The 14,575-nt window shown below is 50.8% G+C and overlaps 1 protein-coding gene across 9 annotated transcripts in view; it reads left to right on the plus strand.

Annotated features, from left to right (window-relative positions):
* Positions 1-4,053: 4,053 nt before the first annotated feature.
* The window catches only part of MBNL3 (muscleblind like splicing regulator 3), an 84,678-nt gene continuing 74,156 nt past the window's right edge, over positions 4,054-14,575 (plus strand). For 2 of the 9 annotated variants that reach the window (XM_052672807.1, XM_052672818.1), the window contains exon 1: positions 4,054-4,172. The gene's annotated coding sequence lies outside the window, so the exon portion shown is untranslated. Of the gene's footprint in view, positions 4,173-4,274; positions 4,391-8,905; positions 9,261-14,575 lie in introns of those variants that run through there. The other 7 variants (XM_052672802.1, XM_052672809.1, XM_052672804.1 and 4 more) reach the window with 6 other exon arrangements.

The following is a 14,575-nucleotide window of genomic DNA, read 5'->3' on the forward strand; positions in this document are numbered from 1 at the left end:
TGGGACCCAAATGGGTTTGCTGGGAGTGAGCCAACACTGAACTTAGAGCATGGCTGCTGTGTCAATGGAGAGGGTAGTGACAGCCCTGGACCTGCTAACTGTGCAGGCAAACAGCCATCCAGGAGGGTGCTGCTGGGGATGGGGTGGTGGAGAGAGGGCTGTGGCGGGACTGGGGTCTCCTTCCAGTCTTCCTTCATTGGTTCATGCGGCATCACTTGAAGGGGTTTAAAAACTGCTGCTGTATAGATGGAGCTTGAGGGAGAAAGGGGAAGCTGTGCAGTGTGTTTCTGCCTCTGTCATCACAACTGCCTGACACGGCGTGATGCCTTCTGCTGGTTTATTTAGTAGTAAGGAGCAAAAGGTCCCTTGCACTCCTCAGCCTGACGGGGTGAGTGCAGTAGGAAGGACAACAGATCTACCTGCTTCTGCACAAAAACCCATTAACACCCCTCCTCTCCAGACTCATGCCAGAGCCACCAACCTCTCCATCTCTGTAATTCCTGCACAGGAGGTTTGGGAACACAGATAAGATGTAGGCTGGGGGGCTGCTTTATGGCCCTTTCTGCTCTCCTGCCCTTTTCAGAAGCACAGAGGCCCAGTACATTCCCATCCTTTCTATCTGCAGCAGGATTTAAGGTGCACCCTCACACCCTTTTCCTGTTCACAGCACACACTCCTGCTACAAACCCGGCCTCCTGTAGAACCAGGAGCTAAGCAGCCTGCTGTGGTGCCACTGCTTTGTGCAAATCCCAGAGCGACTTAGCTAGGAGTGGGCACTGCCAGCTGCCAAAAATGAGTGCTCAGAGCAGATCACAGCCAGGAGCCTGCCCCCCAGCCTGCCCATACCAAATACAGGCTGTGGCATGAGTCAAAACGAGGAGCACCAGAAAATAATAGACCTCGCATGAAGAAGAGCAATAATAAGCAGCCGTAAATCGCCTTTCATCTGCAGATCAGAGGCGTCCCAAGCGCTCGTTAACACGGCCTTGCAGCATCCCTGCCCCGTAAGCAGCGCAGGGCGATGGTTATTCTATCCTTTGGCATGTGGCCACGTGTCTTTGCAGGCACCTGCAGAGGGAACTGGCAACTTGTGAGGCTGGTCCTGTTCCACCCCTTGTGGCTCTGCTGCAGGGCACGGTGTCACTGAGCTGAGCCAAGGCGCAGCCGTGTGTCCCCAGTGTCAGCAGAGCTCCAGCGTCTGCTTGCCCAGCAGGCAGGGGGAGGTGGGCCAGGATGATGGGAGCAGAACTCACTCAGGATGCAATCCACCGATGCCTTGGGGTTTTTTTTTTTGTTATTTTCTATGAGCAAATTGTTATTTAGTTGGGGAAAAAAATGTTAGCCAGGGTGGTGACGCACTGGAACAAGTTGCCCAAAGCAGGTCATGGATGCACCATCCCTGGGGGCATTCAAGGCCAGGCTGAATGTGGCTCTGGGCAGCCTGATCTGGTTGTTGGTGACTGCACAAAGCAGATGATCATTATGGTCCTTTTCAACCCATGCCATTCTATGATTCTATGATTCTATGATTCTATGATTCTATGATTCTAAGATAAACCCTTCCAGAAGCAACAGCAAAGTTGTAATAAAGTACGGCAGTAAAGTTTCAAATCTCACCAAGATTTCTTAAATGTATGTGTCTATGTATCCCTATCTAACATATACCTATTTATAAAGACAGAAGTAAATTCTTGAGAGAGAATGATAAGAAGTGGCATCATCAGGAAGTTTCCCATTGAGCTGTGTGTACCAGACTGCTCTCCTGCTGGGCTGGGTACCTACAGCACACACCCTGCAGCACTCTGAAGGATGTACCTCCAGATTCTGCACTACAGAACTGTGTTTTAAGCTTTTAGTGAGTGGAATGAAAAACAAATTACTGGCTTCCACGTGGGAATTGCAACAGCCTGTGCAATATGGGGGGAGTCAGGCTGGATAGTCTCTCTCTCCATTCAAAACATCTATGAAAATCAGTGCAATGCTGTGTGGCTGTGTGATTGTTTTGCATTGCTGAAAATAGCTCTGCAAGGTGCTGGGTGATAGCAAAAGCCTGCCCCTGGCATTGCACTGCTGCACTGCACGCTAGCAACTCTGTTGTGCAAAGAAAGCACCACTGGAGCATCCTGTTTTGTCCCTGCTACACACAGGTGAATTAAGGGTTGGGGAGATCGTCATCTGCTTCAGGACATGGGGAGCGTTGGAGGAGGAGTGGGACCTGAGAGCTGCAGATGACAACCCTTCACTCCGACTTCTGCATGCCAGAGACAGTTCCTTCATTATAAATAACCTTGTTTATAACCTCGGTGTCATGATTCAGCTTTTCTGCAGTCAACAGCCGATGGACATCAGAGCAGGGCAGCATCAGATTTCAGGAGGAAGATGCAGCAGGGTGGTGTGGCTCAGGGATGCTCCAAGCAAAGGACAGTTTGGTTCAGGAAACGACGGATGCCCTCCAACGCGCCACTTTTTTTGGAGAGTTCTCATTTCTGAGATCCCAAACTGCCTGGAGCTCCCTCTGTGCAAATCCCCACCCACTGCATGCCCAGCCAGAAACACCGGTGCCTCATCACGGTGAACGTGGCCCTGTCCAGGCCCAAAGGTACAGGCAAGCTCGGTTTTCCCAGTTCCTCTCCTCTTTCTTGCCTGTAGGTCAGAACATCAGACATGCGCTGCTCCTGGAGCCCTCCCAGCAGCACAACTACTGGTTTTACATCTACGGTGAGACTCGCTGCCAAGAAAAATCTCCTAGAAAGTCCTGCGTGCCCAGTTTTGTCCCTCACACTACTGGGTGATGTGTCCCGTGAGCAGCACAGCTCTCCTTGCTTTCAATGGCTGTGCTGCCAGTTTAGCTCTCAGCTGTACTCTGTTTCTGGCAAAAAACAGGCAGAAGCTGAGCCCCCAACATACAGCCCTGTGGTGCCAACCTGAGCTCATCCTGTTTTTAAGGAGCCAATCCTTTGTCCTTGCAGCAGGAGTTTTCCATAAGTGTGATTTTTTTACACGATATCGCGTGTTTAATGTTTAACAGTGGGATCATTATGGTTTTATTAGCAGCACGCAATGCTTTTTCATCTTCAACTGACTTTGCAAACATTAACTAATTGGTTTCAGCTCTGTGTCGGTGTGGTGGCAGCTATGGGCAGTGGTCTGCTCCTGGGTGCAGGGCTGGGGCTGCAAATACAACTGATCTGATTTTCCTCAGCGATCCAATGTGGTTGTTTTCAGCTTATCCTAACAAACTGGGTAATGAAAACGCAAGCATTTTGTGGGAATTTGCTGCAGAAGTCAGAAATCAGCTGGGTTATGTGTATGTGATGCTTATAAGAGCTGCTTTGGAGCAGGTCGGCCTGCAGCATCCTGTGCATCAGGGAATGAGCTCCTGGCTGGCAGGACACAGGGCGTGCACACAGCTCCTGACGGACTCCCTCGTCTGCCTCATCACACATCATCCCCACACCACTGTCCTGCAGACTCAGTTTGCTGATGCAAAATAGGAGCGAAACGTGGGCTGCTTTGTGGGAGAGCCGTGACACCCCCCAGGTAAGGGCCTGGTGGGGGGAGTGACAGCAGAGCTGGGGACAGAAGGCTCCTGGGTGAGAGATGGGACCGCAGCTCTGAGGACAGGGGGGACACAGTGGGGAGATGTGACTGAGGTGTGGGCACAAGGGGGTCCGGGTGGGAGATGTGACGGTGGTTTGGGGAGAGAAGGGCGTGAGATGTGACGGCGGCTCTGGGAACAGAGGTGATGCAGCCCCTCAGCGCCGGGGTTCTGGGGGCACCGCGGGGGACGGAGCGGAGGTGTCGCGGGGACGGAGCCCCTCCCTGCGGGCAGGCAGTAATGACTTCGGGGGCGGCGGTCGGGGACGCTGCCCCTCGGCGGCGCTTCGGGGACGGAGCCGGGGGGCGTGACGGCGGCTTCGGGCCGGGTCCCTCCGTCCGCCGCCGGCGGGGGGTGCGGCGCTCGGCGGGCCGGTTGCCATGGCAGCAGCCAGGCGGCGCGGCGGCGCGCACGGTCGGCGGGGCGCGGCGCGGCGCGGCCCCGGAGCGTACCATGTGCGCCCGGCGGCGGGAGGCGGCGGAGGGGCCACGACGACGACGACGGCGGCGGCCGCTGCTGCTGCCCTGCTAGCTCCGCCACGGCGAGCCCGGCGACCAGGAGCCGCTGCGTCAATGTAACGGCGGCGACGGCGGGAGGGGTGCGGGGGGCGCGGGGAGGGGGCGCTTCTGAGCGACGTTCCCACGCCGCGCGTGGCAGCCCGCCGCAGGGAGGGCGGGCGGGAGGGAGGTGTTAAAATGGCGGCGCGCAGCCGGCCCCCGTGCTAACCCGGCCCCCGTGGCTCGCCCCGCGCCGCCGCGCGAGGCACGGAGCGGCCGCCCGCTGAGCGCCGAGGTAAGGCCGCGCTGCCCCCCTGCCCCGGGGAGCTGCTCGGGGCGGTGAGGGGGGTTGGAGCGTTGCGCCTTTGTGCGGGGTCGGGCGGCCGGGAGGAGCGCGGCTGTTGCTTTTAGTTTTGGTCTTTTTTAAAAACAGAAGGGGGAAAAAAAAAAAAAAAAAGCTAAACTAATTGCTGCCGTCATCGCCACCGCCGAAAGTCGTGCCGTGCCGAGCCGGCAGCGCGGATCTGCGCGCGGAGCGGCCGGGGCAGTTTGAGCTCCGGGCGCTGCGGGGAAGGTTCGGTTCTCCCACCGGGGGAGGGAGGGAATTTCTGTTTCTTTTTGCTTTCTTTCTTTCTTTCGTTTTTTTTCCTTTTTTTTTTTTTTTTTTTTTGGACTCTTATTAAGACATGCGCATTTGTTCCTCCTTGCCACCGCACTGGAGTCTGCCTAGAAACAAAGAGCACAGCCTGGCGAAGTTGGGGCTGCCTCGGGAAGTGGCTGCTTTTTTTTTCATTCCTCTTTTTTTCTTTCTTTCTTTTTTTTTTTTTTTTTTTCCCCCTTCTTTCTCCTTTGCTTCATTTACCCGTGCGGTGGGTATTTCCACGTGTTATTCCTGTGCGGCTCCAGGCAGAACCCCCCCTGAACTACTTCCCCCCCCCCCCCCGCCAGGCCAGGCTGTACGCATTTGGGAAAGTGCAGCCATGATAGATGGAGAACTTCTCCCGCTCCCACCCAGCCCCGTGGTGACACTTGGCGGGAGGTGTTGCCTTCCCTGGAGCCACCCCCATGCTGAATCATTGCGGAGCGATGGCTGGGCAGCTCGGGGAGCCGCAGTCCCGTCCCCCCTCCCTCCCCCCCCACCAACCCCCGTGCAGCGAGAGGTGCTGCGAGGTGAAGGGACGGTCAGAGACCTGTTGGCAGCGAGCAGCTCCGAGCTGGCTGTGTGGCTGCTGCTCAGTGCTCACCGCTGCCTTTGGGGGGGCTGCGAGGGGCTGATCCTGCTGTGAGAGCTGTGGGTGAGCGACGATGCTGGGATGTGTTTGATCAGCAGCATCGCATCTGTGCTGTTTGCCTAACCCACTCGTTTACCCTGAGCTCGATGCCTGCGTTACTTAAGGACTTTACCTTTTGGGGGACTCGGGGGCATGCGTGTGGTGCATATGAAGGTGTTCCTGGCTTTATTCAGAGGGTGCCTGGAAGTTTGGAAGCGAGAGGATGAGATGAGCGATTTGGAGCTGGAGTGTGTGGGGCAGGAGTAAATTGCAGCGGTTGTTGGACATGCAACGTGATCCTGTAATTAGAGAGAGGTAATAGTCTGTGTGCCATGCTGGAGCTATCGAGTGTCTGCGCTGAGCAGTTGGAGTCGAGCTGGTTCTGCTGGGATTATGCAGTTGCAGAAGTAATGCTGTTTAACTTATCGTACAGCAGCTCCAGTGGGGTTGCAGGGATGTGTTCCCCTGTGGGTCCTCCTTGTTGGGTATTTTGCTTCTAGGGTGGTACATAGAGCTGCAATGGTGCTGCTCTCCTGGTTGGAGGAATACCTGACGTGGCCCAGTCCTGCTCCTCAGAGCTTTACTTACAAATGAAGGCTCAGATCGCACATCTCGGTCCTAGGAGAAAAAAGAAAAGCCTCCCAAAGGAACTGCTTGTGGGTTCAGCTTTGCACAGTTCACGCAGCTGAAGGGTTTAAAAGGCTCCATAATTTGGTCTTGAAACTTCCCTGCCCCCACCACACTTTACCCTGTATACATATCCCTGTATTCCTGTTCCCAGGAGGTGTGTGCTGGGGCTGTGGCTCTCTCTGCAGTGGGTTGGGATCCTGGGGAGCTGCTGGGATCCGGGGCAGTGCAGCACATGTGAGCCCAGAACGGAGCTGTGTGGGCACCAACCCTTTCTGCAAGTGCTAATTTCCCCTGGTGTGCGTGTATGTATATATAGAGAGACATGGTTCATATTTAAATTAAGTCATTTTAAAGTAATGATGGCCCAGAAAAGTTTGAGAGCTATTTTGGCATTTGAGTGCTTCTATTTGAGAGACCATGGACTATACAGAAGCTTCTAGATATTGTGGGATGCACCTACAGCAGGAGGAGATGTAGCCTAATCTCTGACACAGTCTGTCTTCTCAGAAGCAGCTGTGTTTTACACATGTACCTTTCAGTCTGGATGCTGCTGTGCATCTCTAATGGCTCTGCACTGTGTTTTGGGCCTGTGATGTAGCCCAGGGGGTTCAGAGCAGCTCTGGCAGTCATGGAGGAAGCTCCCCGTGGTTGCTGTAATGTCCAGCAGTGCCTGGACACAGCAGAAGGCTGTGGTGACACCACCTCCTCTACACTGAGGGGGAGTGAGGGCTCTCCAAGGAGCACTAGGCAGTGGATCTGGTGATGGTCCTCTTTTCTCCAACTGCCATGGGAAAGTTACTGAAAAGTAGGGATGCTGCTGTGTTGATGCTGCTGGAATGGATACAGTTTTACAACCATGTAGGTGGTTTTCATGGCCAGTTCTGCTTCGTAACCAACAGCAGCTTTCTCTGCCTCCTCCTTCTTTGTTGAGGAGTAACTTGTAAGAAGTCTGAGAGTTTCTTATTTTCCAAATCTTGTTCTGTGCACGTAAGGGAATGTGTAAGTGGGATTTAAACTTGTGACTGCAAACAAGGGGAGCTTGGATTTCTTACCTCTTGCTGTATAGCTTGCAAGTCAATTTTGAAGCTTATGATGCTGCAGAGAAAGAAATGGTCTTGCTTCCAGCCCTTTGCACCAGTCCCTTTACCATCCTCATGGTTTAAAAATAATCTTGCAGAGTAACAAGGAAGAGTGAGACTCATTTTAACTTGCTGCTTTCCTGATTTGCTTTTCCGCATGGCCATGCAGTTGTGCTGGCACAGAGGTCTGGGGTACACAAGCAGGACAGGGTGAGGTGTTGTTATCGTCACTGATTTGTGCTGAGCTAAAGTGATGGTAAAAAGTGCAGCGTTTGTGTCTTGCAAATGGCTTCTTTAGCAGGAGGCAAAGCTTGGCTTTCGTAGGCACCAGTGCCTTGAAGCTTGGTCAGGTGCCCAAAAGCAAATTGAGATTTTCTTTTGGTGAATGCAGACGCAGGTGATGATTATGTATCTACAGACAGGATTTGGTTGCTGGTGCTTGCAGCAGGACACCTGCCACAGCAGCAGTGGGAGCTTGGCTTTGGCAAGGGAGCAAATCTTAGTGTGACTCAGATATGTTGGGAAGGAGCATGCAGCTTTTATGGGAGCAGGCTTTTCTGTCCATGAGCTTACTGGAAGTCACGTGTGGAAACTAAACTGAGGACTAGAAACATAGTGCTGGTCGATGAGAGGGAGGCTGTGTGCTGGAAAGCAGACTTTGCCTATGTCTGTTTCCAGATGTGGTTATAGGAGCTGTGGCTCTCAGACTGTGCTCTACAAATGAGACTCAGTGTCCAAGCAAAGGAGATCCGCCACCTCAGGCAGACCTGGCACCCCACCTCGGGGTTCCCCAGGTCCACCTCCTGGCATCCAACAGGACAAAACAGCCTTTGAAACTGGATAGAAACACTTGGCTGGACAGCAGTTGTGGCTTGGGAGGGGAGAGAAGAGGATGGCTGTCTGTATTGAGCAGTGTGTATTTGCTCTTAAAATCCCTTGAAAGCTCTGAAGCTCGAACTTGCAAATCACTCCATGTGCTGTTTGCCATGTGTAATATTTCAGTGAGAAGTTTCAGTTCTGTATGGATGAGTTAATGCAGGAATTGTTCCATTTTAAGTGACAGGGAACCAGTTACTTGTGTGATGCTTTGTGGTGTGCTGTTTGCTCAATTATATTATGAATTGGTATATTTCAGCCTCCTGCATCCTTTTCTGCAATGCTCAGGTTTTAACTTGGTGTGTGTTTTGGGCGCAGGCTGAACCGCATTCAATGCTGGAGCCCTTATGATACCAAAATATTTTGTAATTCTCTGTTCACCTTTAAGCAGCATCGTGGGTATGCCAGACTTTGTTGGTTTTTTTGTTTTGCTTTTTTCCCTTTCTGGAACTGAATTCTTTGTGCCTGCTAAATGTAGAAACGGCATAAACAGATCCATTTTCTTTGCTTTCTCCTGGTTCACGTGTGCATGCAGATTGCTGCTTCTAGGTAGATTGTTTGCTTCCATTTGTGCTGGTGGCATTTTGCAGCTGCGTGCCTCTTGCCTGCTAAGCCCCGGCAGCGTTATTCCCCTAGCTGTGCACCCTCCCATTTTTCCGTGCCATCTTCCAACAAGGGTAGGCGATGTTATCGTCCCCCATTTGAAGCGGTGTCAGCAGATAGTTGTTATTTCCCTTTCTCCCATCCCGATGCTAAGCACCTCCGGCAGGGATGAGTCTAATGCATGGAGCAGATCCACGCCTTGGCCTCCAAACTGTGTGGCCCTGTGTGGTAGGAGCGAGGTGCTCAGCTGCCCCTCGTGTGCTTTTTGTCACAGCACTTACAGGGGAGGGAGCTGAAAACGAGTGGCCTTCAGAGCTCGGTGTTCGGAGGGCTTCTGGATGCATAAAATCAGAGAGAATGTGTCTGTGTAATCCGATCTGTGCTTGAAAGCCTTGCGGAGGGCCGCATGCTGCAGACATAAGCTGTGTCAATAAGAACTCTATTCACTCTCGGAAAACAGCCTCGTGACCGAGTTTGACTGGCAGGCTTCCGAAGGGAGGGCCTTTTTGGAGAAGGAGCTCTGATTTTGGCGGCACTTCTGACCGCCTTCTCGGACTCCCACTTATTGTTGAAATCCTTTCTTGTTAACTTGGATTTTGCTGGGCTGGGATTTGGCACGGCACGATAACGGGAGCGACCTTCCTCACCGTGCAGCCCCACGGCAGCGCTTAGGAACGGGAAGGTGATGGATGTAAGAGAATATGAGGTAGGGCTGGGAGCTGTTGTGGGTGGGAGGGCGCGCTCGCGTGCGTGCTCAGGGTGCCTTATTGCAAAACAGAGGCACACAACGCCGAGTCCTTGTGAAAGTTGCAGATTGCAATGGACCAGGTGTGCGTTTGTGCACCTTTGTGTCGCCTGCATCGTTTTGGCAGATGTCTGTAATACCCAGAAGTGTTGTAGGGTGAAATTCGGCTTTCACTTAGGCTGGCACAAATCTGCTCGGAAGCCTGTGTCGTACTAATGGCTGTCATTTGGCTGCTTGTCGTTATTAGAGGAAGAAAGAAAATCCCACCAAACAATATCCTTGTTTTGCTTTATGAAGTATTCTAGACCTGGCATATGTAGCCTTTTAAATCCTTGTAGGAAAAACCTGCTCGAGTTGATAAAAAACGATGGCTACAAGATTTCCTGAAAGCAGAATCGAAATCAAAATAGCAGACTGAGCTGCTGCTTCACGTGTTGTGTTTGTGTAAATGGCATTTGGTTGCGCTACATGCATGATATTCAACATTTCTTCTGCTGAAGTCTCCAAGCCAATCTCTGCCTTTCCCTTCCTGCTGCTGACAGAAGAGATGCCAGGCTGTCAGTTTTACACTGGTTTTTCCTTATGGGTCCCTCGGTCAACCTGGGGCCTTTTTGCGAAGCTCCTGGACACAAGTTGTGATTTGGAAATAAGCTCATCTGTATGCCTTGCTGCGTAGTTTCTGTCACTGCATAGGAAAGCTTGTGGGTATAATTGGGATGTAATAAAAGCAAGGCTAAAAAAAAAGAAAAAAAAAAAAAGAAAAAAGAAAAAAGCGTGGCACAGAGCTGTTATTTAAAAGAAACGCAATTATGTCTTAAGCCAATTGAGGCTTGACTTAATTTCTTAGCGTTTGCTGGTGACAATGCAGTAAAACCAGAAAAAATGCCTGCTCTGAACTAGGAATGTGCCTGCTGAAAGCTGCGAGAGCTCCAGAATGTGGCCAGGCAGCTGAGCGCTGGCCTTCTGCAAAGGCCTGATCCTGTCTGAGAGCTGCAGTAAGAGATGGGTCCTGGGCTGGGTGGGGTGATGATTAGGCCTTGGGAGAGCAGCGTGCAGTGGAGGGCTGTGACACAGGGGCAGGAAATGCTGCTCGCTGCTGCTTGTAACTCAGGGAGGCTGCAGCTGGGTAATTTGTTTTTACTTCCTGTTCCCGGTATGTTTGGGTCAAAAGTAGCAGTGTTTTTCCATATTAAGATGTTTGGCTTCATTCTGCGAGGCAGCAATAAATCTCACACTGTGCACAACGCGTTTCTTGTATTTTGGGGGCTCTGTATTGCTGCCTTTGACTTTTAATTTGGATGGTGAAACCTTTATTAGGACCTCTCCTGTCACATAGACCTGCTTTTCAGGGGAAACAGAAAGCTTTTTTTTTTCCTTGCTCTGTTTTGGAAAGAGGCTTTGCCCTAACTCAGGACCCTGCTCTGCTTGTATTACAGTTTTTACCTAAAAGGTTTTTTTGAGGTAGGAAAAAGAAACAGTAGCACAGAGCTGGTAATGGGGTTACGTGGTTACAGGGTCTGTGCTGGTCCCTGAAGCCCGCAGATGCTGGAGGTGATCTTCAAGCACACAGAGCAGCTGGCTGAGCATCCGTCTGTGCTCCTCCTGGTTCTAAAGGGAGGAGCAGGGCTGGTTCTGCGTGAGGTTTGGTTGGCACTGCTGGAAGGAGAGGCCTGCTGGGCTGGTGACTGCAGTTCTGGGCCTGTGTCGTAATATAACACATCAGGCAGCTTATGCTCGGGTGCCAAGGTTGAAATGAGGGTGCTTCTGCTGCTGCTGAAAGGCAAATTTGTTTTGTGTCCCATGCTAGGTGGAAGATTATACTTCTAAAAACACCCTGAGATCCAGACATGAGGTATAGGGAAGTTTCTGGAGTGTCTAACAGTAGATTTTCTTATATTTTGTTATATTATGCCACCATCTTGTCCCTGTAGTGATGGGTAAATGCAGCCCGGCTGTGCAGGCTGGCCCAAGCTCCCCCAGCTGGGTGGCCGCACTGCTTTGCATGCCAGTTGATGTTAGGAGCAGTTTCCCCCCCAGGTCTTGGAGCTTCTCCACCTGCTCAGCCAACCTGGGGGGCTCATCCTTATCTTAGGGTGCACACCCAGTTCCTTCTGCATTTCAGATGTAAATGACTTTCTGTGCAGGTAAGGAGAGAAGCAAATTTGGGTGGAGCTTGCTTATTTGGGAAATGGTGGAAGCTGACTGAGAGAGGCACTGCTACAAGGCAGAACCTTTGGATGCTCTGAGTGTCCTTGTGGCCTCTGTCATCTCTGCAGAGCCTGCTGCTTACTGCCCTTCAAATGGGTTTTGGCACTGGAAGGTGCAGTCTCTTTCCTCTGCTGTTCTCCTTGGTCTTGTAAATGTTTGGCCTGGCCGAGAGAGGGGGCAGAACTGCCCAGGCTGAGGGCAGCCAGAGCTCAGGGCCTCTGGGAGTGTTGGTGCAATGGAGCTTGGAGGGTGCTCAGGCCTGCAGGAGAGCATCTGCACAGGTGGGGCTGGGCTGGTCAGCAGCAGCCTTCTGCAATGTGCTGGGGTTTTTAACTTAATGCTAACTGTTACAGTTGCATGCTGATTAATATTAGAGTAATGCTTAATGTAGCTGTTGCATAAGGCTGTGAGCAAAGGCAGGTGCTTTTTACCGGTAGTAACTCCCTTTTTGAAACAAATGGCTGGACAATTGAATTGAGCTGATCCTGTGCTTGTGGAATTGGCCACAAACTACATTTCAAACAACTGCACGCAGATGCGTGCGTTGTAGGCTTGGAAATGCATTGCCATGCAGGGACCAGGTGAGTAAATGCTGTTCCTGAATAGAATTCACACCTTCAAGAGAAGCCATTTAAGTTTAAAATCTCATGTTGGTCACTGCTGGCAGCTGTTTGGTTTTTTTCAGTCCCCTTTACCTCTGATACATGGGGATGTTGCTGCTCCCACTCCCCAGCTGAGCCTGTGGGAAGGTGCTCTCCTCTCCTGCCTCAGTGGTGTGCACTGGTGGGGCTTTCCTATCTCCTGGTGGCAAGGAAGCCATTAGAACTGCAGAACTTGTTCACAGAGTTATGCAGCAGTTGCCTAAAAAAGAGAAGATAGGATGCTTGTTAAGTTAATACTACAAATGCTTTTTTAAGGCACCTAGTACAGCAAGACTGCTGAGGGGGAGAAGTCCATTATAGTGATTATAGTCCAAGTATAGCGTCTTTCGTGATGGGCAGGAAGCGAAGCTGACTACAAATGGGAGCTATACTGGAAGGTAAAAAACCATCTATATATTTTGAAAGGTAAAAGAATGAATTTAAATTCACTTAATGTCTGTAATCTTTGTATTATTAGCTATGATCTGCTGAGAAGCACTCAGTCCTGACTTTTTTTTTTCCCTCCCCTTCCACAGAACAGCATTAATAAGAACTGAATGTTTTTCCTGACCTCTGCCTTTAGACTGTGAGCTCCCAAGAGCACAAATTACTCTTCTGTATTTTTGGACAGCATCTGCAGGTATTGAAACCTGCTACACAGAATAACAGTACAGCTCAAGATGTGCTGCTGCAGTCCTGGGTCACTTAGCAAGGATCCAATCCTGTGCACTGCTTACAGGAGGAAGGCAGTAGGGCTGCAGCTGGGTGTGAGGTGCAGGGCTGCTTTTAAGGCCTTCTTAAACCAGAATGTTTCCAATGTGGTTCTCAGCAAGGTGGTCTCAGGGAGAAGGATTTGCTAAGTTTTGGAGAGTGAGAGGGATAACACTGCAGGATTTGCTGATAAATGCCTTCCTGGAGATGTACCGAAGGGGAAATACAGATGTAACGCTGTAGATGTGCCTGATGCAGTACAGTTAGTTGGATTGTGGAGATGAAAGAGGTGAGGCTGGCTTTAGGATTGTTGTTTGCAAAGATTGAGCTTTTAGTGTGAGGAGAGCAGAGCAGCCACATCTGCCGCCTTTGGGTGGGAGGTTTTTGCGCTTGACTGCCTTTTCTGAAGGAGAGAGCTGGTGGCTGTCCTTGTGCAGGCAAGTTTGCTTAGATTTCTACAAGAATGTGATGTTGTTCATCTTGGAGACTCAGGCAACCAAGACAGAATTAAAGCATGAAATCTGCTTGCTCATGACCCGAATCCCCTAATCACAGCCTCGTGTAAGTGAAGGTCTTAGGCTGGGTTGAGTAAAGGGCATCTCCATGCAAGAAAACGTACATCTGTCCTCAGCCTTCCAGAGTTAGAGAGCTTACTGGTGTTGAAATGTAGTTGAAGGGTGCCCTTGCTTTGAGCCAGAGCAGCTGTGCGTGTCCCTGCTTTCCCCTGTGTCAGGCACAGCACCAGAGCCATGGTGAGGGCAGGTGCCTGGCCCCTGGGGTGAGCCCGTGCCTTTTGGATCCCTGCCTTAACTTGGTTGGGTTACAGCCTTAATTTAACCTCTGTTCCGCCGTTTTTTCTTCTTTAGATCTGGGAAGGAGCATTAATGTGGTTCATACAGTAGTGTGGCCACTTTCACTGACCCTGTGATTTGCTTCTGACTGTCTCTGTTTTCTGTGGATGTTTTTCATAGGGTGCCTCGCTAATGCCAAGCCAGTGGTAATCCCACACTTTGAACTTTGTGTTCGACTAATTCCGGATTGTGAGGCTGCAGCCAGAAATGTAAGATTAGCTGTTTCTTTTTTCAAGTAGGTGGCTGAACAGAAAAAGGAATTTAAAAAAAAAGGAAAGGAATTTCATCCACTTTGGATGAACCGGTAAAGAAAAAAGAAAAAGCATTTGGCTTCAGTGATCAACTGGAAAAATGATCCCATTTTTGGCATGGGAGTGGAGAGAAGAGCATTTCAGTTGAAAAATGTAGAGTTTGTTTATTTATTAGATGAGATGTAGAGGTCTTGGCCTTGAAGCACAGTTTCAGCTTAGAGGTAGAGAAGAAAAATGGGAGGAGAAATGCTGCTGCTCCACCACTGCTCCCTTCTTGTGAAGAAGTGCTCCAGTTTTTCTTTTGAAACAAGCTGAGAATTCAGGTTAGTCACTGTAGAACTGAATAAATAATTTCTCTGAAAAACACTGCCTAGCTTGTGATTGTAGCAGATGTAAAGGCAGATGAAAATGTTGCTGTGAGAGTACTTTAAAAGCACAGTTGGCTCAGATAGGCTGTTGTGTAAACCAGGGGAACATCTCTGATTTTCCTTACCTGAGGATCTGGCCTGCATCTTGTTTTTCATCTCCTTTCCTATCCCACCCCCGCCTCCTCCCATGATACAAAAGGTGAGTGTGTGCAGAGGATTTCTTGCAGCATGCATTCAAGGACGGTT

Source organism: Tympanuchus pallidicinctus, unplaced genomic scaffold, assembly GCF_026119805.1.
Source record: "Tympanuchus pallidicinctus isolate F22 unplaced genomic scaffold, pur_lepc_1.0 scaffold13, whole genome shotgun sequence".
In the NCBI taxonomy this organism is placed as follows: domain Eukaryota; kingdom Metazoa; phylum Chordata; class Aves; order Galliformes; family Phasianidae; genus Tympanuchus; species Tympanuchus pallidicinctus.